General features: G+C 34.9%; 1 pseudogene; it reads left to right on the top strand.

Moving 5' to 3' along the window:
* Positions 1 to 7,381: 7,381 nt before the first annotated feature.
* Positions 7,382 to 18,978, top strand: LOC131857208 (chitinase 2-like; annotated as a pseudogene).
* The last annotated feature ends 3,809 nt before the right edge of the window (positions 18,979 to 22,787 follow it).

The following is a 22,787-nucleotide window of genomic DNA, read 5'->3' as shown; positions in this document are numbered from 1 at the left end:
AACTACACTGGCCCCTAGTATATAGGTCTACATGTTCATAGGTTTGTCTATTATATCTACTATTGCTTCTTGGCAAGCTAAGTCAGTGGAGTCCGAAGGCCAACTGTTAGCATGTGTGCTAGTTAGTTGCATTGAGAAGGGAAGATCTAAAGCAATGAAAGCAAAGGCAAAGGAACGAGGAGTCAGTGGAACGAGGAGTCAGTGGAGTCTTTGGTCAAATCTATTTTTTCATGCATCTTTCTATTTTACTTGTAACCACTTATTTTTGTGAGATTTCTTTCTTGGTTCAATAAGTTCCTCATTCAAAGTAAAATGAGGAGATTTTTTCGTCTATCTACGAAAATTTTTCATGAAAAAGTGTCAAACTCAAATTTAAGAAAAATTTAAGAAAGTTAGGGGAGTTAACATTACAGGGGAGTATTGGGGTGTTATCAGACTAGACATCTTCAATGTTGCAAAGGATTTCTTCAGGTCTAGTAAACTCCTCAAACAAGTTAATTCTACCTACATTGCTTTAATTCTGAAGAATGATAATGTTGTTTCCATTAAGGATTTTAGGTCTATTAGCCTATGCAACACTTTGCACAAAATATTTTTGAAAGTCATTGTTAATAGGCTCAAACTTGTGCTAGTAAAAATGATATATACTAATCAAAAAGGATTTGTCAAAAGGAGACACATTATGGATTTTGTTATCACTACTCATGAACTTGTTCATTCAATGGATCAAAACAAAAAACCTAGTATGGATTTCAAGTTAGATATCTTAAATTCCTATGACAGAGTATCATGGAACTTCCTTTTTCAAGTGCTGAAGAATTTTGTCTTTAAGGATAAATTTCTAAAGATGTTGACAAAATGTTACTACCTCGATGTTCTATGTTCTGGTTAATGTATCACCTAGTGGTTACTTCTCCTATAGCTAGGGTCACCGCTAAAGGGATCCTCTATCCCCCTACTTGTTCATTATTGTTGTTGAAGTCTTAGGGAGGAATATTGAAAGACTAAAAATGACTTGTAGACTAAAATTTGTCAAAGTGACCTCTACTATGGACCCTATATCTCATCAACAGTTTGCCTATGATACTATCATCTTTGTAGAAGTCAACATTTTGGAGGCCAAACGCTGGAAGGAGATCCTTGACAATTTGTTATGATCTTGGGCCAACATATTAATTATGAAAAGAGCAATCTGTTTATCCTGAATGTTTACCATGACCTTTCGGCTAAAATCACTAGAATTCTAGCTTGAAAGGTTGCTTCCCTACACGACTCCTATCCAGGGTTGCCTCTCATTTTTAAATCCCCCACAATTTTCTTTTGGAATGGTATCATTGAAATATTTTAGAAGAAGATGGTTGGATGGAAAGGGAAATGTCTAATCTTGGCTAGTATAATCTAATTGGTCAAATCCTACTTATAGAACATCCCAGTCTACTACCTTTCTCTTTTTAAGATACTTGAATGTGTTGCTGATAATATTGATAAATTTCAAAAGTGCTTCCTCTGGATGGGTAATTAAGAAAAATAAAGTTTTCCCTTATACCTTGGGACAATGTGTGTAGTTCCATTAGTGAAGGTGGGCTTGGCATAAGGAAGCTTAAATCTTTTAATAGGGCCCTATTTCCAAAATTGGGTGGAAATTGATTGAAAGTGCTAAGGACTAGGCGAATATTATTAATGCAAAATACCTTAATAATACCAATAATAGAAGCTTCCTTACTAACAAAAGTTTACCCTTTGGCTCCTCTATCTGGAATAATGTTTTTAAAACAAAAACTATTCTTATAAAACTAGGGAAAAAGCTAGTGGGAAATGGAAAGAACACCAGGTTTTGGGACGATGTTTGGCTAAATTATATTTCCCTATATGAAATGACTCAATTCTATAAAGTTAAATAGATCTTTATCAAGAGTTTTGGTGATATTGTTCATGATTTCCTCTGGTGGTAGGTGGATAAGGCTAGATGGATAAATCCTATGGATAAAGTGCTAAGTAATAGGGATACCCCTACTCATAACTTAAATCAATTGTTGAATGAGGCCCAATCGCTGGATTTTCTTCTTGGGTGATTGCTCCTTTTTTTTGTTCCACATTGAAGATGTATGGCTCTAGTGGTACTTGATCCCTTTGGAGCCTTCTATGTTAAATACACCTGTAATTAAATTGTTGAAGAAGCTAAGGACAACTTCTGCTAGAAAAGGATTAGATTAAAGGCCATATACCCAAGATCAACTTTTTTGGTGGGCTACTGCTCATAGAAAAATTCTGACCATAGACAATTTAAATAAAGGAGGATTCTCCCTTGTCAATAGGGGTGAACCCAAAATAGTGGGTTACACTTTTTTGGATGAAAGAAATTGACTCTTTTGTCCAAAACTCAATTTTAGCCATGTTCTATCGAAACCCCCTTTCGATAGAATGCAAAAAACATGTTCAATCAGAATCCCTTTTTGATCGAATCCAAAAAAGAATTCAATACCAAATTTGTATCAAGGGGGTTAAATAGAAAGGGGGCTCGATTGAACCCCTTTCTATCGAACATATGTTCTATTGAATGTCCATGTTAGAGATCTCCCCATTAAACTATCCTAGTTTCTCTAGATTTCTAGCCTTCGAAGCTCAAATTGGGGGCTCAAATGGATGAATTTTGATGAGCCCAAATGAATGATAGTAGTAATCGAAGAAAGATTTCAAATTATAATTATTTTAATATATATTAAGTTTATTATATATATTTTTTAAGACTAACTTAACATAGGTTTCACACCTTTTTTAATATATAAATGGATGATCTTCCATTTTCCTTGCTACATCTCTCTTCCCTAATGAGAAATGGATCCTTCTGGGTGATTTCAATACCCTTTTCTAATTTGGAAAAATCTGGTGGCTTTTCAATTTATATTGATAGTAGACAAGACTTAGTTGACATGATAAACTCTTTGAGCCTTTTAGACCTTGATCTTATTAGGGATAAATTCACCTAGTCAAATAGACATAGTGGGGAGGATCTTATTCATGTCAAACTTGATAGGGGTCTTATTTCTCCATATTGGCTTCAGCTCACATCCTACAGACTCAATACCTTGGCCCATGTTAGATCAGATCACTTTTCCATCTGTCTCATAGTCTCTCTCTTGTTTGGAAAAAAGGTGTACCGCTTCAGATTTGAGAAAATGTGGCTCATGGCTCCAGAAATCCAAGATAAAATTTTGGAGTGGTGAAATATTGATATCCAGGGAATGATTATGTTTCATATAGCCAAGAATCTTTCCAATGTTAAGTCTAATATCCAACACTGGAATAAATCCACCTTTGGCAACATCTTCAAAGCTAAAGAAAATCTCAAACTAGAACTTGTGGAGGTTCAAGAGCATATCCAAGCTTACGGGTTTGATATTGATGTTTCGAATAAAAAAATTGATATTTTGACCAAATTACATGATATTATCTCCAAAGAAGAAGAATTTTGGAAGCAGAGATCCAGAGCCTTATGGCTCAAAAGCGGTGACAAAAACACAAAGTTCTTTCATATGACTACTCTTAAGCATAGGGCTACCAACAAAATAAACAAAATTCAGCTGGGGCAGAGAGGGGTTTATAAGAATGATGAGATTTTTCACGAAGCCATCATTTTTTTCTCCAATCTCCTTTCTGTGGATGATCCACTGGATCCTTCAGCTTAGATTGAAATATTGCAGGAAATTCCCTCCATCATCTCTAGGGACATGAATTTGGAGCTTACCAGAATCCCCTCCCCTGAAGAAGTTCACAATGTTATTTTCTCTTTTGAAGGTAACAAGGTCCCCAGACCTGATGGATTCCGTCTTTTTTTCTGTCAAAACTTTTGGCTTATTATCTGTTGTGATGTGGTCGCTGCTGCTCAAAATTTTTTTGGATCCCACTCTCTCTTGAAGGAGTGGAACGCCACCTTCCTGGTTCTCATCCCTAATAAACCCGACGCCTTCTCTTTTAAGGATTTAAGACCTATTAGCCTTTGCAACTCTATTTATAAAATTTTCACCAAGATTATTGTGCTCAGGGTTAAGCTTTTCATCTCCTCTTTAATCTCTAAACATAAAAATGGGTTTGTGCTTGGGAGACAGATCCAGGATTCTGCTATTGTGTTTCATGAGAATATCCACTCCCTTTCTATTAACAAAAAATGGGTTTTCTCCTGAAACTTGACCTGCTGAAAGCTTTTGGTAGATTTAATTGGTGCTTCCTCCTCAGAATCCTCAGGGCCTTTGGATTTGGAGATAACTTCATCCAGATTATTGAGAAATGTGTTTCCACCCCAAAATTCTCTGTGTTGATTAATGGATCTGCCTCCAGTTTTTTCTCTGGGTCTAAGGGCATTCGACAAGAGGATCCTCTATCCCCCTTCCTTTTCATTCTGATGAGTGAGCCTCTGAGTAGATTAATTCAGAGGGAGGTCAGAAATGACAATATTATGGGCCTTCGGCTCTCCTCTCAGGCCCCCACTTGCTATTACTAGCAATTTATGGATGACACTCTCTTGATGAGGGAAGGTTTGATCAAAGAAGAAAATAATTTAAAAACAATTCTGAACATATATGAACATGGTTTGGGGCAAAAAATTAGCCTGGCTAAAAGCTCCATCCTCTTCATTAACACCCTCGAGCACAGGAAAGTTAAAATTGCCTCGATTATTGGCTGCAAAATTGGAACCTTGCCTGATTCCTATATGGGCCTTCCCCTCTACTAGGGCCTAAATCTTGGCTCTTTTTGGGTGAATGTTATAGACAAATTCTAGAACAAACAAGTTGGATGGAAAGGTGGCTTGCTAAGTCAAGCTGGTAAGCTCCAACTTCTCAAAGCCTTTCTTTAGAGCCTTCCGGTTTATGCTATGAGTCTTTTCAAAATTCCAGCCCAACTTGCGAATAAATTGGAAAGAATTCAAAAAACCAATTATGGATTGGAACTGAATCCCAAAATAGATTACACCTTGTGGCCTGGAATCAAGTCTACTTGCCCAAACTCATGGGAGGCCTGGATATCCAACATTTGAGAGACTTCAATAAAGCCCTCATGTCCAAACAACTATGAATATGTCTTAAGGAGACTAATGAATGGATTGATATATTCAAACTTAAGTATCACATCTCTAATTTCCAAAACACTCTGGAAACTTCTGAGCTCCCCAATGCAATTTTTGATTTCTTGAGCAATTTCTTTGGCTCCTCCAAAGTTATCTTGCATGGTTGCAGATGGAAGCTAGGTAATGGTACCAAAATTGGGTTTTGGGATGACTGGTGGACTGGTGAGGGCCCCCTATCAGACTCTGTTTGGGCTCCCTCCTACAAAGAATTATGCCTCAGAAAAATTAGCACGTGGGTGGCTGATTACATTAGAAATGGAGAATGGCTGGACCTCTCTTCTGTTGATAATGATCGGAGACCTATGCAACCCTAGTTGAATTGCAACCACATCCCCCGCTCTCATGGGGAGGATGAAGTGTTCTTGAACTTCTGCTCTTTTGAGAAGTTCAAAGTTGCTGATGCATACAAGTTCATCTCTATATCCTTCAGGCCCCCACTATTGGGTGGGTATCTGGAACAAACTCCTAATTCTTAAAATTAACATCTTTTTTTGGTTATTTATGCAAGGTAAGATCTCTTCCATTGATAATCTTTGCAGAAGAGGTATTCCTCTCTCTAATAGATGTTTTCTCTCTAAAGAAAATGCTGGCCATGTCCTACTGCATTGTGCCTATACCAAAGATATTTGCAATCACTTCCTTAACATCTGGACCATTGCCTGGGTCTTCCCCGTTTCTACTCAGTGAATGTGGTTTGAATGGAAATGCCCTTTTGATAATCATGCCTTAGGTGTTCTTTGGAATTTATATCTTCCTCATATTGCCTGGGGCATCTCGAAAGAAAGAAATAATAGTTTTCAAGGACCTGGAAACTCCTCATTTTGTTGTCACTGTTAGAATACACAATGCTATCAAAGAGAACTTTCTCCATGCCTACCCAAGTAGAAAGAATGACTCCCACATTCCTACTCTCTAAGAGGATTGGGATACTATCAATCGGTGGAAAATTGATTGGAACATTGCCAGCCCAGTCTACAAAACAAAGTAGTGTAGACAAAATGTTGTTTGACATCCTCCCCCTATGGGCTAGATCAAAATCATTGTGGATGGGGTGGCTAAAGGAAATCCTGGGTTGAGAGGGTGTGAGGGAGTGGCTAGGAATTTCTTTGGTCTTCTAGTTTCTGTGGTGTGCTTCCCCTGGGCACCCAGACTAACCATTATGCGGAAACCAGTGCTACCCACATTGGGCTACACATGGCTAAAAGAGCGGGGCTTACTAAAGTGTGGCTAGAGTCCGACTTGCTAAACACTGTTAACTACTTGAGTGGTCACACGGATCCTAGCTGGATGATTATCATCCTGATCAAGGAGTGCCAAAATATAATTAATGATCTAATAGATTTCAAAATCTTGTACGTATACCGAGAAGGCAATAAGGCAGTGGATCTACTGGCCAATTTGGCGATGAGATGCGTGGCAACCAACTGGTGGAGTATCACGTAATGATTATTGCGTTAATCAATGATCCCTCATCGTGACATGATTGAGTTGATAGGGAAGCATATCTTTCTGGTTTTCCCTAATCAAAATTCTAGAAACCTCCTTGGTGACTGGTTTTCCTATCTCATTGTGTGGCTTTTCTACTACTGTTTTGATATCCTTTGTTTGCGGCTCATTTTCTGTGACTCGTTGGTGATAGTGATCTCCTATTATCTAGCGACTAGGAGAATAATGGGAGGGGATAAGAATTGACAAGAGCCCTCTACTTGCGAGAAGTGGAAAAAGAATAAAGATGTCTAGAAGGAAGTGGTTGAGGGTGGTCTTGTCCCCTACCTAGACTGGCTTCATGGCCCCTCTCCTCTGATTACGGAGGCCTTCGTTAATGAATAAAAAAAAGGGAGTCTCAGGGCCTATGGTGCCAATTATCAGATGGATGAAATTTTGGTAGCAATGGTCACTGGTCTGGCTACGACTAGAAGAAGGTTTTATAGGGACAGAAAAAATGGGAAGGACTTCTTGAGCTTCTTTGACAAAGACAAGCAGCACTCTAGAGTCACCAAGATGGCTGATGGTGGCTATAATAGAAAAGACCTCATGGCCCCATGGGCTGACATAGCTGAGTTTATAATGAGATATATCACCCTTTATGGTAGGTATGCAAGTATCTTCTCCTACCATTTCACTATTTTAAATCATTTTTGCCATAGTAAAATTATCTTTGTTCCCTAGTATCTTGCCTCCTCCCTTGAGAATACTCTGGAAAAGCACTTGGAAAACCCTAGCAACCATATTATTCATGAGGGACTTATCATCCTTATCATGGAACATGCCAAATCCCTTGAAATTGTGCCCCTGCTTGCCGAGATTGGTCTGCAGATGGAGGTCCAAGACGTCTCTAATTTGGAGATGGACCTAGACGATAGTAGGGTTCATGCTGATGACCCTGAATATGAACCTGCGAAAGAAAAGGATAAGATGGTCACTCCTGAGATGTTCGGTAGTAAGAACCCCCCTAGATGGGCAGCTAGTAAATACAAAACCACCAGAAATTTGATCTCCAAGGCCGAACCCCTCACCAAAAATAAAAAAGCTGGTGGTGAAGGATCATAGCTCGAAGATTATAGACCAAGGGATTAAACTGGACATCCCTATCAATGTCCAGAAAGATAATCAAGGGAAAGATGGTAGTCTGATGAATCTTGTCATGGAAGCCACCAAAAGCCAGGAGCACTGCTAGAAGTGTGTCAAGCATGGAATTGACACTCTCAAGATGGGGGTTAATTGACATTTTCATTTCTTCCCCAGAACCCAGCAAGCCGAAAAAACTCATGATCATGACTCAAAAACTCTCTTATAATGTTGAGGTTATGAAATGTAACCATGAACAAAGGATTGATAAGGTGGAACAATCCATGGCTGAGATTAAGAAAAATATCAAGAATTCGGTCGACATTAGTAAAGAAGCCATGAACAACAACATTGAGGTGCTGGAAAATATTAACGAGATGGTTGTTGATTATAGATCCTTCTATAGTGACCCAGTGAAAGAACTTGGTGGAGATGATGTGGGTGCTTGAGACAGCAAAACCACGAGACCCAATTCCAAAACCAGGAGCAGAAGCAACAACAAGAGTACCTCCAGATTCATTAAGGAGGAGCTTGAGGAAATCAATAGGATTTTCATCCAAAAGAACAAGGATCTGGTGCTCTCGCTTAACTAAGAGATTTTTTTTGCTTTTTCTTATTTGTTTGTTTGTGTTTCTTTTGTCTTTGTTTCTGTTTGGGGTTGCTCCCTTGTTTTGCTATTGTTTCTTGTCAGATTGGCAATTGGCTACCTGTTGTAAAACTTTAGGTTTTAGGTCCTTGTAAAATCCGTTTATCCTTATCAAAAACATAGGTTTCACACCAAACATCAACTTCTAAGTTCAACGCTTATGGAAAAATAGTAAACAAGTGAAATATTTTTTTGAAAAAAATCTATTGAATAGGTATTGAAGTCATCTTTCCAACGAAAAAAATAAATTGATACATACACAACAAGTTATAAGCAACCAAATGAACATATGTCAAAATTAGAGTTAACTAGACTTCAAAACTTCATAAAATATGAAATATTCAAGAGTTATGAAACCAATAGAAAATATTATATATATGTTACAAAACTAAATTCAAAAGAATCACATTTATATCTATTTAAAAAAAAAAAGATATGCCATACCAAATGAGTATCACTCTTTAAAAATAATGGTTTTTTAGTGAAAAACTAGTTTTTGAGGGAGATAGAAGAATGGAAACAAATTGATTCTGAAAAATTTCAAAAAAATATATTTAGAATGTGCACAAAAAATGCCACAAACCACTAGTTCACATTATCTACAAATTCCTTACGGTTTAGCAGTAATAGGTGTCTGAATGTGAATTTTTTTCTAAAAATGAATATTGCAGTGTCAAAGTTGGAAAAAAAGTGTAACTCATTATTGTGGGTTCACCCATAGATGTGTCTTATTTCGTAAACATATTGAAAGTATTAACCATCTGTTCTTGCACTACCAATTTGCAAGGGAGGTTTGGGATCAACCATTTGTTGATCTTATGATTAGTTGGACATTCCTTAGGAATTTGAAAGAATTCATAGAGAAATGGACTCTCAATCCTCTTACACACCCAATTATCAGGAACCCGTGGATTCAAATTCCTCCATTCATTACCTAAAAATATTTGGAAGGAGCATAATAACATGATATTTAGGGAGGAGGCTTTGTAGCAGTAAAGTATTGTTTCACATCATACAACAACAAGATAAGGAGAATATAAACATTGTCCCACCTAGGACCTCTAATGTGATGCCAAGCTTGATGGATCTAACAATAAAATAGAGATGGGGAATTACCCATAGTCTTCTTAGGATGAATTGGTATAATTTGATCTTAAGGAACAATTGTATTTGGACTCCTCCAAAGGAAGGTTGGTTAAAGTGCAACTTTGTTGGCTTCTCTAAAGGGAACCCTGGTATATTTGGAGTGGGAAACATCATCACAAATTGTAAGGGCTTTATGATGGAAGGCTATTGTGAAAATCTGGGAAAAGGATCTAATAATAGAGTAGAGGCAATGGCTGCATGGAAAGGACTTTTAGATCTCCACAATCTAAATTGAAAAAATGCAGTCCTAGAAGGGGATATCAAACTAATTGTTAACTACTTGAATGGTAGTGCGAATATGCCCTAGGAAATAAAATGTATCATGGAAGATTGTAGAAGGTTGATGGACCTCTCTTATAGTATTAAAGTCCAACATATTTTCAAAGAAGGGAACACAACATGTGATGAAGCTACTAATCAAGGCCTAATTCATATGGATTTGAGCTTTTTGAATTATAAGGAGAGCTCGATCGTGCTAAAAAATATACTTTCTAAAGAACGGGTTAATAATCCTTACTTAAGTGAATTTGTCAATTACTTAGCCAATTAATGTCTCTTTTTGGATGCCTTTTCCCTCCTTACTTTTTAAATATGATTGCCCAAAATTTTCAAATTCAAATTAATTGGCTACTTTTCTCTAATTATAAAAGATGAGGAAACAATTTGATGGTAAGGTAATGGTTTCTTTTTTCATAGCAACTTAATTTCCCATGATGTGAGTTGTCCTTTCACATGTAAGGATGTCAATGAGAATCAACCTAAAGGTAGATTTTTTTGGTAAGTATTTTTTACTAGATGAGGTAGGTTTTATTAGTTGTAGTTTACCTCTGTGTTGCCTTGAGATTTTTTATTGTTGCACGGTACCTGAATCTTTTGAAATGGGGGGACCTTTTAAGAGGACAAACCCTAAAAGCTACAAGGAACTTCAAAACAATGAAGTTGTGGGATCTTTTCCACAGAGTGGGTAGGACAACTTTTTTCCTTGCCATGAAGGGTTATAACATAGCCTTGTCAGTGAGATTTTGTAATTCCTGGTAGAGTTGTGAGGTATCAATTAGTCGTATCTCCTATTTTGTTTTGTTGGAGATTATTACAAAAGTGACTAGGTTACAAAATGAGGACAACAAATTTGAGAAGAAAATCTCAAGAGATTACAAGCACTACATGAAGAAATTCTTTGAAAAAGGAGGGAGGCTAGTGGTGGTGAAAAATGGGTATGGTCGTTTTGTCCATCCTAAGTCCTATGCTATTGTAAGGTATTTTGTTATGAAATACTTTACCTTAGAAGGACATTATACCTCTGTGCATGACTACCATTTACCTATCTTGAATCATATTAGGCATAGTGATAGGATAACTTTGCCCTATTTTATTTTTACTTCACTTGTGGCCAGTATTGCTAATGGCGCTAATCCTCTGCTCCACCAAGGGCTTCTCTATATAATGTATAAATATGCATTTGATCATTCTCTTGATCGCAACCATTTGCTTACCCTTTCTGGGAATTCTGAGCCTAATGATGAGGCCTATGTCTCCTCTATTAAAGTTGAGATTATTGAGACTAATCCCCTGCATTTGCCTAATAATACTCTGACTACCAAGTATAAAAGTAAGAAACCCTATGCCGAGAAGGAACCAAAAACCTTGGAAGTGGCTCTGATTAAAATCAATCGTGATAAAAGAAAACTTCAAACCCCTAAAAAATAGCCCTATTAGGACTAGAATTCTTGATAAAGACTCTTCCAAGAGAAGAATCACCATATACCTTGACATACATGACTCTGAGAAGAAATAGGAGGAGATACATGCGAAGGAAATGGAGGGTATCTTTGGGAGATAATGTCGGCCCCTCTCTTGGACAAAGATAAAATGGTTAAAATTGAACCCAAAGTGACTACACATCAATTGGCAATAGAAGGAGGAACTGGAAGAGGAGAGTGAAATTTCAGAGGATAGGGAGGATTTTGAACTAGTTTCCCTATCTTGTAACTCTCTGGATGATGTGGAAATGGTGCCCCATTCTCAGGGTTCACCCTCTGGTGTAGAGAATTACAACACTAGGAAGATGCACAACTAGATAATTGAATTGTAGCTTATCTTTATGAACCTTGAAGCCAAAGTTGAAGAGTAAAGGTAGGGATACCACCAAATGGGAATTTCATTAAGATCCCTATGCACCATTACCAACAACATAGTGAGGAAAGCTACCATCGGATTTGTCTCTGGGCAAACCAAGATGAAGAAAGTTAGGAAGATGTCGAAGAAAGAAAAATGGATGAGGAAGATAAGAAAGAGGATACAATTACCTTGTAGATATAGAATGAGTAGGTGCAAAGATTTGAATGGAAGTGGAACCTCATAAGGGAAGAATAAGTTGAATTTTTTTTTATTTTTTTGCTCCACGGTGATTTTAAGTACAGTTAGGCATAGTTTTTACAAGTAATTTCCTATGAATAGGCTTATGTGCTATATGCATCAGAATTTTATTAGAATTATCTTATCTATTAAGTTAATGGACTGTTTATATTTAGCTACTCGTAGTTATATTAAGGATAGATGGTTTCTAGATCAGATTAGTATGTTTGGTTATCTTGAGGTGATGATTTTTTATTACTTCTAAGAGAGGCTGGTGCAGTTTCTATTGCTATGGTTTTTTGATGCCAGATCCTGTGTTGTTACACTTTGTTTTTTCTATTTTGTAAGGGTTTAGGGTCCTCTCCCTAATAATGTAACAAAAAGTACTATAGGGCAAGGTGAGATACAATAGAGATCATAAAGAAGCAAGTGAACTCTCCCTTTTCTTTATTGGAAAGGAATATCATCTTTGTTTCTTGGAATGAAGCTCAAAAATCATAAAAAATTAATAAGGAAATTAAAATTGAACCAAATAATGACATCCAATAATAATTAGTAATGATAAGGAATAACCATATGGAATTGATACTTGCAAGATACCTGATATAGCAACTCATAAGACAACTAAGGTAAGCTCTAGATCCACATAACATGATAAAGTATGACATTGTTAGATTCACGAGTATCTCCACTCCGGTGTTTTGTTCACATATTTTGTGCACACACTATGACTATATAATGAATGGAATATTGTGATTTATCTCAATAGTTAGATTTAAACTATTACATTCTATGGTGACAAATTAATCATCTTTTGAGATCACTTTTATTTGAAGAATTATATTATATAGTTGTTTTGTTGAGTTGTTATCTCAATAGTGTAAGAAATAATAAGGGTAATCATGTAGTGAATGGAATGTTAAAGGGATTGGGAATCATGATGGGATATATGAGGGATGGATTGATGAAGAGGTTCAAGAAGTGATATCCAAGGTGCTGGGAAATAAATGGGTATAATACCATAGATTGTGAAGATCAATGTTTATTAAATAAACTAATCGAAGGACGATATTAAAGGATTGGATATAATGAACATGAAAATATAAAGTTACTCATATTCAAATCTGAAAATTAAGTTTCCTTAAAATTTGGGAAACCTATGATTAGATCCTTCTTCTTTATGATGCCAAGAATCAACTTGTTAACCATTCTTAATAAACCTATATTATGTGAACTTAAAAGATTACTAAATAATGATTAACAAATCAACATAACATAACAACAATAAGTCATAGATTTAAAACATAACATCCACACACAACATAGGATTTATGTGGAGAAACCCTTGTAGTAAAACACACCACCACTTCTAGAAGAGAGAACATGCTTGTATTAACAACAATAAAAGTTCCTACAATATAGTCACATCCACTCTCGTCTTGGTCTCCACAATGGTAGCACCCATGCACATGTGAAAAACCTCCTTATGTCTCCTATCCATCCTTCATTACTTTAGATAAAACTACTTTCAACTCTTCCACATTACTTGATTAAATGACTCCCACATATAATAACCATGTGCACAACTACTTTAGGGTAGGTTTAAGTTTGGAGCCACTCCTATAACAATCTCTAGTACCTACATCCTAGGTTCATCACATCCAATAGTGCATGTGGCATAAAGTTATACAATAGACTAGTTTCTAATTTTACAAATTATTTCCTTCTCACACACTATCAAAAAAAGAATAATTATACCTTATTTTTCTAATTTTCACAACCTAGCCTAAGATAGTTGATGACTCACCCCAAAGATAGGGGAATATGTATAGTGTCACTTGTTATATTTACACATCAAACATAAAAGAATCACAAAACAAGGTTGTAGAACTAATTAATATAGACAAAAACACTGATGGGTCAAGTATATGAAACGTCTCACAAAATATTAAACACAAGAATAGTCTTTATGAATATCAAAATGGGGGAGTAAAGGGCATCTTCTTAAGGGGGATAATAAAACCAAAAAATAATATAATTTTTCATTTGTAACAACAATTCTCCCTTTCAACATTTTTTCTTATAAACTATCATTCAATCCTAAGAAAAAGCTCCAAACTATTTTCAGCACACACTCCCAAAATATAATAGTTGTTTTCTTAATTGAAACCTGTGGGCACTCTCACCCTTTTATAGTTATTCCAATTAACTCATTTTGGTACTCTTACCTATTCACTTTCACCTTAAGGAAATCTGCTTCCTCAACCCTACACAAGTTCTTCTCACCTATCAAGGAGAGCATACTTCTACCCTTGAAAATAACTAGAAAAAAAATTACAGATAAAATAACATAGGGAATTTTCAATGCATCATGTTACTACTTGCATAATAGTCCAAAACATGATAGGAAATTTTAAACTCATCAAGAAAATAATTACATGAGATATTGTTATAGGTGACCTTTTCACAATTATACCTTTGCAAATTTCCAACACTTGTAATTGATAGACTTGGGTTCACATAGGTCATCTCTTCCTCCATCCTTCACCCTTCCTATAACATTCTCTTCTTCTAATTTTTATTTCTTGATTTATTCTCCACAAATAGAATAGAAAAAATAGTAGAGCACATAAGAAAGACAACAAAATAATATATAATGAATTCTCAAAATTATGCACTCTTGAAAAAATGACAAGTAGTAGCCCTTACCATCCTTTGTACATATGGGAAGGTGACACTTATCACCTTTATATCTTATCATGTTTGCAACAATCATACTACATTAAACTATTAAATATTCATTTCTTACTTATATACTAAATCAAGGGAACAACTTTCTTAATAAACTAAATTTTTATGGTTTTAAAAAAGGATAATGTCATTACACTATGACCTAGTGCCTTATAAACATAAAATTAGATGAATTTTCTCATAGAAATAGGATCATTTAATCCTCATAACTAACATTTAAAATATTGATATTTATGTAGAGGTACACTTTTCTACAAGGGTAAATTTTCGTCATGTTTGCTACCTTTATTCAAACATCAAATAACAATACATCATCACTTAAGACAAGCTTCACACTATAAATTACACAACATGAAATCACACAAAAGTTACACAATACAAAATACTTTACTATCCCTAATAGAATAGGTCATCTCTATTGTTACTGATAATAATATCACTAGGTATTTGCTTTGATTCCACAACCTAATATTTAAATTACACAATAGATAGCAATGATTAGTTTATCATCATAAACTTTCATGGGAAAAATAATTTAAACAACATATAATATTCCATAAAAAAAAGAGTCATGATTTTTTTTATTAATGATATACAACCATAGGTCTATAACATATATGACATAATAGTAACTAGAAAATTATAAAATTAATTAGACATACTAATGGAAAAATAAGATCATTGGACAAAATAATTACTCACATATAATCATTGACTAATATAAATTAATCACCATAACTAAAGCTGCATGAATCCATGCACACATATACATACATGTGTATCATAACTCAAAATGAATGTGTAAAAATAGAAGTCTATAAGTTCATTAACAACATACAATATTGAATATCTCATTAGATGTCATACTGACATACATAATCAAATAAATCTATCTAAAAGAATAGGTTTCACAAAATTCAATCCATAAACATTACTAGATATTTTCTCATTAATCTAACTCTTGTTTGTATGTGTAAAAATATCACATAGATCATTATTATCTTCCCATGGCTATTTCAAACTAAAAACCATCTATCTCAATTGATAACTTAAGAAAAAAATGTTATAGTTTTTCACATATTGAAATAGGATTCTTACTTAAATACTCATGTATAGTTGTGTATGTGATTGATTCAATAGGGATAATTATATTATTTGTTAATATAAATAGAATATCCATTGCTTGTATAAGTAACAAACTTCACCACTCTCAAGTATTAATTAATTTCCTCTACCATAATAATAATTTTCCATGATGTTCTTTTTATTAGACTAATACAAGTTTTGCAAGGACCCGAAACCCAAATAAAAAAAACCAGCCATGAGGATGATCCAAATGCTAAGCCACAACAGGGCAATAGTAAAAAAATAGAATAAAACAAGGTCCAATGAACTAAGAACTATGTAAGATTGTTCAACAATTAGACAGTCTTAACATTTTTATCTACAAAATTCTTATTAATCTATAATAAATCCTCCATAATGCTAGCATTCACTAGCTTACCTTTGTCCCTGCTACCGGTGTGTGTTGATGGTCCCAAAATGGATTTAGTATCATTCTCTAGATTAAGCGCATTTTCCTACCATCCTTTACTACAGACAAATATGGAGGGGGAGGCATGAGTAGCCAAGTGGGAGACATTGAGGGATTGAGCTTTCTCATTTAGTCTCTTAAGTCCCTCTGTGATGTTTGTCATGCTCATCCTAGTGACCGCAATCTTATGTTGTTTTGGAAAGTTTCTCTTTCCCTTCCTAGGTGGATCATTATTCCTTTGTGTCTCTCTAGTAGTGTAGGTGGAGTTTCTTTTACTAGAGCAGATTAAAAAAACTCATTGTCTTACAATAAAGTCATTTTGGTTCATTAAAATGATATCAATGCTTAGAAATATGAAGATAAGTATCTTAGTAAAATGATGCAATCAATTTCATATACCCTAATTCAAATGACTATGACCTTCCAAGTCATGGTTTGTAATCAAAAGTCACTCATTAGGATAGTTCTCATACATTAGGTTTTCTTGCTTTGGCTACGTAGTTATTAGTTGGTGTTATAATTGTGTTTGGATACACTTGCACTTACTTTTACAAATAGTTTTACTTGTTGTCAGACAATATTTACAAGTGTGAAAAACCTTAGTTGACTTTTGGGAGTGATATAATGCCTTTAGCTTTTTTCAGAATAGATCATAAATTTTGCTAAGTTTTAAATAATAATCTATTCATAAAAATGACAAGTTATTAAACATTAATGAAATATAGCATAAACAAATTAAAAATAGAGTACATAGATTACGACATATATACATTGATAAAATAACTTGTATTGGAAACTTCTTACACACTTAATTTGACTTTAAGAATGATTGTTTAATTTTTTGGACAATATTTAAAAGTGTATTTCTTAGTGAAAGATAATATTTAAAACTAAAACTTAAGAAGAATGCATTATGACATATAGATTGATACACAACATATATTAGAAACTTCTTACACACTTCATTTGAGTTTGACAATTATTATTTAAATTTGTTAACAATATTTTAAAGTGTTTCTTAATATTAAAAAACCGCACTAATTTAATCTATTATAATAATGTGTTCAATTCCATCATTTTAGTTATATTATGATATATAAATTTAAAATCAAGAAGTGAACGATCATTTAATATGGGTATGTGTTTGGTAGCTCTTCATCTATATTATTACTTTTTGTTTGCAATGACATCTATAGAAGACGTTACCTCCAAAGATGAGTAAACAAAAGGGGAATAAAATGAACATAATATTCAATGTAACTTGTGCTGGTACGCTTCATTATTATTTATTCACGTAGCAGCATCTCGAATTGAGGAGAAAAACATAAATAAAATTTTCGAATACGTAGAGGGCAAAAAACCTTGACTTGTGGTGATTTCATAAGAACTTAAGTACATGACACAAGATAACTAACATTTTTGTTGGTCCATGATATGCACACGAATAGGCTAAGAGAACGGATCGACCAAATTTCACGGAAATGTGTTGCTCATGCCAGCCATCGTGATGTTCCTTGCCTGATAAATAACAATTTCTTGAATACTTCTGAAAGCATAAGAATGGTTTAAAAATACCCAAGGTGTTTTTTTAATAAGTTTGTGACATGACCTCGCCTAATCTGTAGAAGACATTCCCACATCAGGTGATAGCGACAAATACCCTCTCCATAATTTAAAGACATTCCACCTCATGTATGGATATATATAAGAGCGTTTACTCTTATCTTTCAAGCATGTTTCTCACGACAATCCTCTCAGCCGGCGCTTTCTTATTTTGCCTAACACCATGGCTGAATTCTTCAGGGTTTCTCTACTTATTTTTGCGTTCCTCGTGCCTACTACAATAGGTAGGTGTCTCATTGTATTATATTTTTATTTCAATATATAGAAACACTCTTCTTCTGATTTGTTCCGGTGGTCCTCGTTGTTATATATATTTTTTACTTTGTTGTTACCAAAATTTAACATTTTGTTAAACAATTGCCAGCGTTATTGTTTTATTAACCGGATTAAATTTCAGGTGCGAACACCAAACTTTTTAGGGAATACATTGGCGCCGAGTTCGATAATGTCAAGTTTTCCGACTTACCAATCGATCCAGGCACGCAGTTCCATTTCATTCTGGCCTTCGCTATCGACTACACCCCGTCGGGAAGCTCTCCTACAAATGGAAAGTTCAACATTTTCTGGGATAGCGACAATCTGAGCCCGAGCGCCGTGCAGGCCATCAAAGCTCAGCACAAGAACGTCAAAGTTGCTCTCAGTTTAGGCGGAGACAGTGTGAGCAGTGGCAACGTCCAGTTCAGACCATCTTCTGTGTCGTCGTGGGTGAGCAACGCGGTTTCTTCCCTTGCTGACATAATGCAGCAATACCATCTTGATGGCATCGACATCGACTATGAGCATTTCGACTATTCGGATCCCAACACATTTTCTGAGTGCATTGGGCAGCTCATCACACAATTAAAACAGAACAATGTCATCTCCTTCGCCTCCATCGCTCCCTATGACGACGGCCCAATACAGTCCCATTATACTGCACTCTGGAAAAACTATGGCGATTCAATTGACTATGTGAATTTCCAATTCTATGCCTACGACTCGAGTACCAGCGTCTCACAGTTTATGAACTATTTCAACGCTCAGGAGTCTCGCTATAGTGGTGGAAAAGTGCTGGCTAGTTTCATGACGGAGGGAAGTGGAGGATTGTCACCTGCGAATGGCTTCTTTGACGCGTGCAGAAACCTTAGAGACTCCGGCAAACTCTACGGCATCTTTGTTTGGTGTGCAGACAGCTCGCAGTCCAATGACTTCCAATATGAAAAGCAATCCCAGTCTGTCCTCTTGGGCTCCTGATTAGCACCGTAGGATTTGATGATAGTGGTTGGTGAATAATAATTACTCTGTTTTCCTCTTATGTACTTGTGTTCATATTTGATAGTTATGGCCGATATTTCATAGGGCATACATTTAAGATTCTCTTGAAAATTAAGACCAGATGAGTTTTGAGAACCATAACTTACATCATTGCATTGCTCTCTTTCATTATTCCGTTTTATCAAATCCTTCGGCAACATCATTTTTAATAAAGCATTGCCGTTTTCTCTAGCAAAGAATCTTCAAGGAAAAAATATTTATCATTATCATTAGATCAACATGTATATTAGGAAAAAATATTTATTTATCATGCATTTTGTAAATCTAGAACGTTCATCTCTATGGAATTTTAAGGAAAGATTAAATTATTGGTGAGGTGAAAAACCAATCAAATTTTAGAGTATATTTAAAATTCTATTTATAAATTAAATTTTAACATATCTTAAATTGTCATACTTCCATATACATGATAAATAGTTTAATGTCAATTATTCATTAAGTTTTTAGAGTTCTATGGATTAAGCACAATCTAGCTTGTATGTGAGCTTGGCTTGAGCATAATGGATTTCTTTTGGTTTTGATAGCTATGGTGGGTTATATATTTTATGGTAGTTAGAATAACTTTTTTCTTTGACAATACTTCACTTGATGAAAACCCTATTGCTTGTGGATGTCATATTAGGTAAGTTGTTTTTATTGCATATCTGAGAGATATCAATTGCTGTCAAGTGTGAGAGGGTCTCTCATTTCATTAGAGCACTTTAGTTAGATATATATAGTTATATTTTTAAATAAATTTTTGGTTCTTTAAGGTTACAAGAATGTCGAATTCTACTATATTAAGGAATAATCAATTGTTATATCTATAATTAACACTCATGTTGATAAGCTTTCAATCTAAAAACACATTTATGGAGATGACTTAGTCTCTTGTATGCTAATCATATATTAGATTAGATGTTGGTGCTATATTATCAAATATTCTCATCATTCAAAGTGTTGGTTTGTAGAAATTAAAACACTTCTTAGTTTGTTGTATAGATTTTAGGTCTTCAATACCAATTCTATTGTAACTCCATAGTCTCTATGCAATTTTTTCATAGGTTGAATAGCATAGCATGAGGTAATTATACATTGTGTTGACCCATCATATATCTTCTATTTTTTTGCATAGTATATATATATATATACTACGCAAAAAAATAGAAGATATATGATGGGTCAACACAATGTATAATATATATATATATATATATATATTTGAACTGCATTATGTGCTTTGCATGTTTCTTTTTCAATTGTTAATGTAATTTTAAGGTACTACTTTTTATTAGATAAAGTAAGAAGGGCCTAAATCTATGTACATAATAACCATTAAGGCAAAAATGAGGAGTCTCATAAATAATGATATATTCAAGAAAAATAAAAAATACTAAATAACTAATCAAAAAGACCAACAAAAATAGAAAACATAATGGGGACTAGGATAATATAATCCAAAACTTAAATACCAACTAGTTATCACCAGGAAGTTTAAGGCCCTTGATGATTTACCACTTTTTGTCGACAAAAGGAAACTCATTCAAAAGTTTATTACCAGTCACTCCTTAGGTGGGAGTGATGTTGGGCTAGGGATGTGTTTACACTAGGCCCTCCCCTTGTCAAGGTCCCAATGAAAGACATAAAGGGTAACTGTCATATTCTTGACCATCTCCTTATAGTAAGAAATGATATCTTCCATGTTTTTTAATATTGCTTTTTGATTGGTTTGGATGCTACCAACCATCTACTCCAGTGTCTTGCAATCTTCCACAAATTTAGTAGCTTGTTTGATTTCTCCCACCTATTTTTCTATCATAGTCACTTGTTAAACTTATGAACAATACCCTTCATAGCTGCCTAAATGTCCACATCAACCATATCAATAGGGTAGTCTAAAGTAATCATCACTGTTATGGATTGTAGTTTATGAGTCTTTTTATTGGTCATGTGTAGCTTAAAAAATTTCCACTTAATAATATCATTCTGGGGGTTGTAAGATTTGCATGAGTAATTCACTTTAGCACCATAGGATTTCATGATATTTTTTTTTGATTAAAGGGTCAAACAGGTTTTGAAGGGACCTAAAATCCTATATACAAAATGATACCTTTAGCAAAATATTAGTAAAATAGCAAAACTATCCAAAAGACCGAAAATAAAGAGTAGAAAACCAACATATCACTAGAGAAATACTGGGAAATACGAAGGAAGCAAATTTACTTGAGGTTCTTTAAGGCCTTATCTACCTTAGCCTCATGCTACGAGGCCTCCTAAGAAAGTTTCTTGATACCCTATAGGTGCTTCAATGACTAATTGGTAGCCTTCTTGAGATGAAACCTCATGTGAGTATAAGGACCTTTGGTATCTTCAACACTAGTCTGATTTCCTTTATCCTCCTGATCGATAAACTAAGGATTACCTTGTTGTAGCCTTTAGAATTTTTTAACCAATATTCTCATACTATTCAAAGTCCCTTTAATCATAGTGTGACTGAAATTTATTACTTTAACTGAACTGGAATTGATATTCTCCATTTTGGTTCCAATGCCACTATATGTCCTTCAAAATTAAATTTCAAATTTGGCACATCATTCGTAGCCTTTTGAAGACATGCAACCACATTCTTGCCTTCTTTATCAACCCACAAGTCACCATGCATCAAACCCTCATATAGATTTAATTAATAGACCTGATCTCAACGCTCATCTAATTAGTCTCATGAAAATAGCATTTGTGCATCTTGAAGGTATCCACAATCGCATCCCTATCAATACCTAGAATATCATCATGATTTTCCCTCTTTGAATTAAGGTGGGGGGTGTTGGTTTTCAAGTCACATGGAAATAGCGATATACCACCTCTGTCCAAAGGAGTCTCCTCATAATCGCCCAACAAAAAAGAATGACACTCAATCTATTCCTCTAAGCTAGGCGAAACAAGGGAGGTCTTTTATTTTCCCTCTTTTTATTATTATAAGAAATCTTCTTCCCGCTTTTGTTTCGTACCTTAAGCTTAGATTCCACTTCTGTATCCCACCCCTCATCCTCTAAAACAAAAAAATATGAATCCTCATCCTCGAGGGGGGTCAATACCTCAAAAGGCTTAGGAAAACTCTTAGAGGGGACAAGTAGAGATTGGATATGCTCCATGATGAGCATAATGAGGTCTTCATGCAAAATAGGATTTTTTAAGATTGCTCGTAAAATCCCTAATGCCCTTATTCAGGGAGGATAAGAGGTAGAAGGGAAAAGAAATCCTATCCATATATTTGAAATGATTTAACATCACAAAATGATGCCAAAAATATTGGTAAAATGACCCTCAAGAGAAAAATATTGCATGATTACCTTGAAAACAATGCCCAAAGAGGTTTGATGGAGCCCATTTCAGCACCACTCTCCAAATTTATAACGAAATGCTTCCCTTCTTTACCCTTGGGAGATTTTTACATTTTTTCTTCTAAAGTATTTCTATCTTACAATCTTAGAAATGAGCTCTTCCATAAGGTCAACCTTCTAGCCATATACTGAGAAATAAGCCTCTTTACAACCCTCAACAAAGAGTTTGGACAATTCATGATCAAACCCATGAAGCCTTTCAAGGTAGGAGGTAACATCCCCTTTCTATAAAATCCACCAAATAGTAGCATTCTTCTTAACCCCTTCATAGTTGATTATCTCAAATTGATTCCTATCACCCCCTAATTTTATAGTCCTTATATAATGTACCAACAACTACAGACCCAA

The sequence above is a fragment of the Cryptomeria japonica genome, chromosome 1, assembly GCF_030272615.1.
Source record: "Cryptomeria japonica chromosome 1, Sugi_1.0, whole genome shotgun sequence".
Taxonomy (NCBI): Eukaryota; Viridiplantae; Streptophyta; class Pinopsida; order Cupressales; family Cupressaceae; genus Cryptomeria; species Cryptomeria japonica.
Note: the sequence above shows the minus strand (reverse complement) of the source record. Positions and strands in the feature narration are given on the sequence as shown.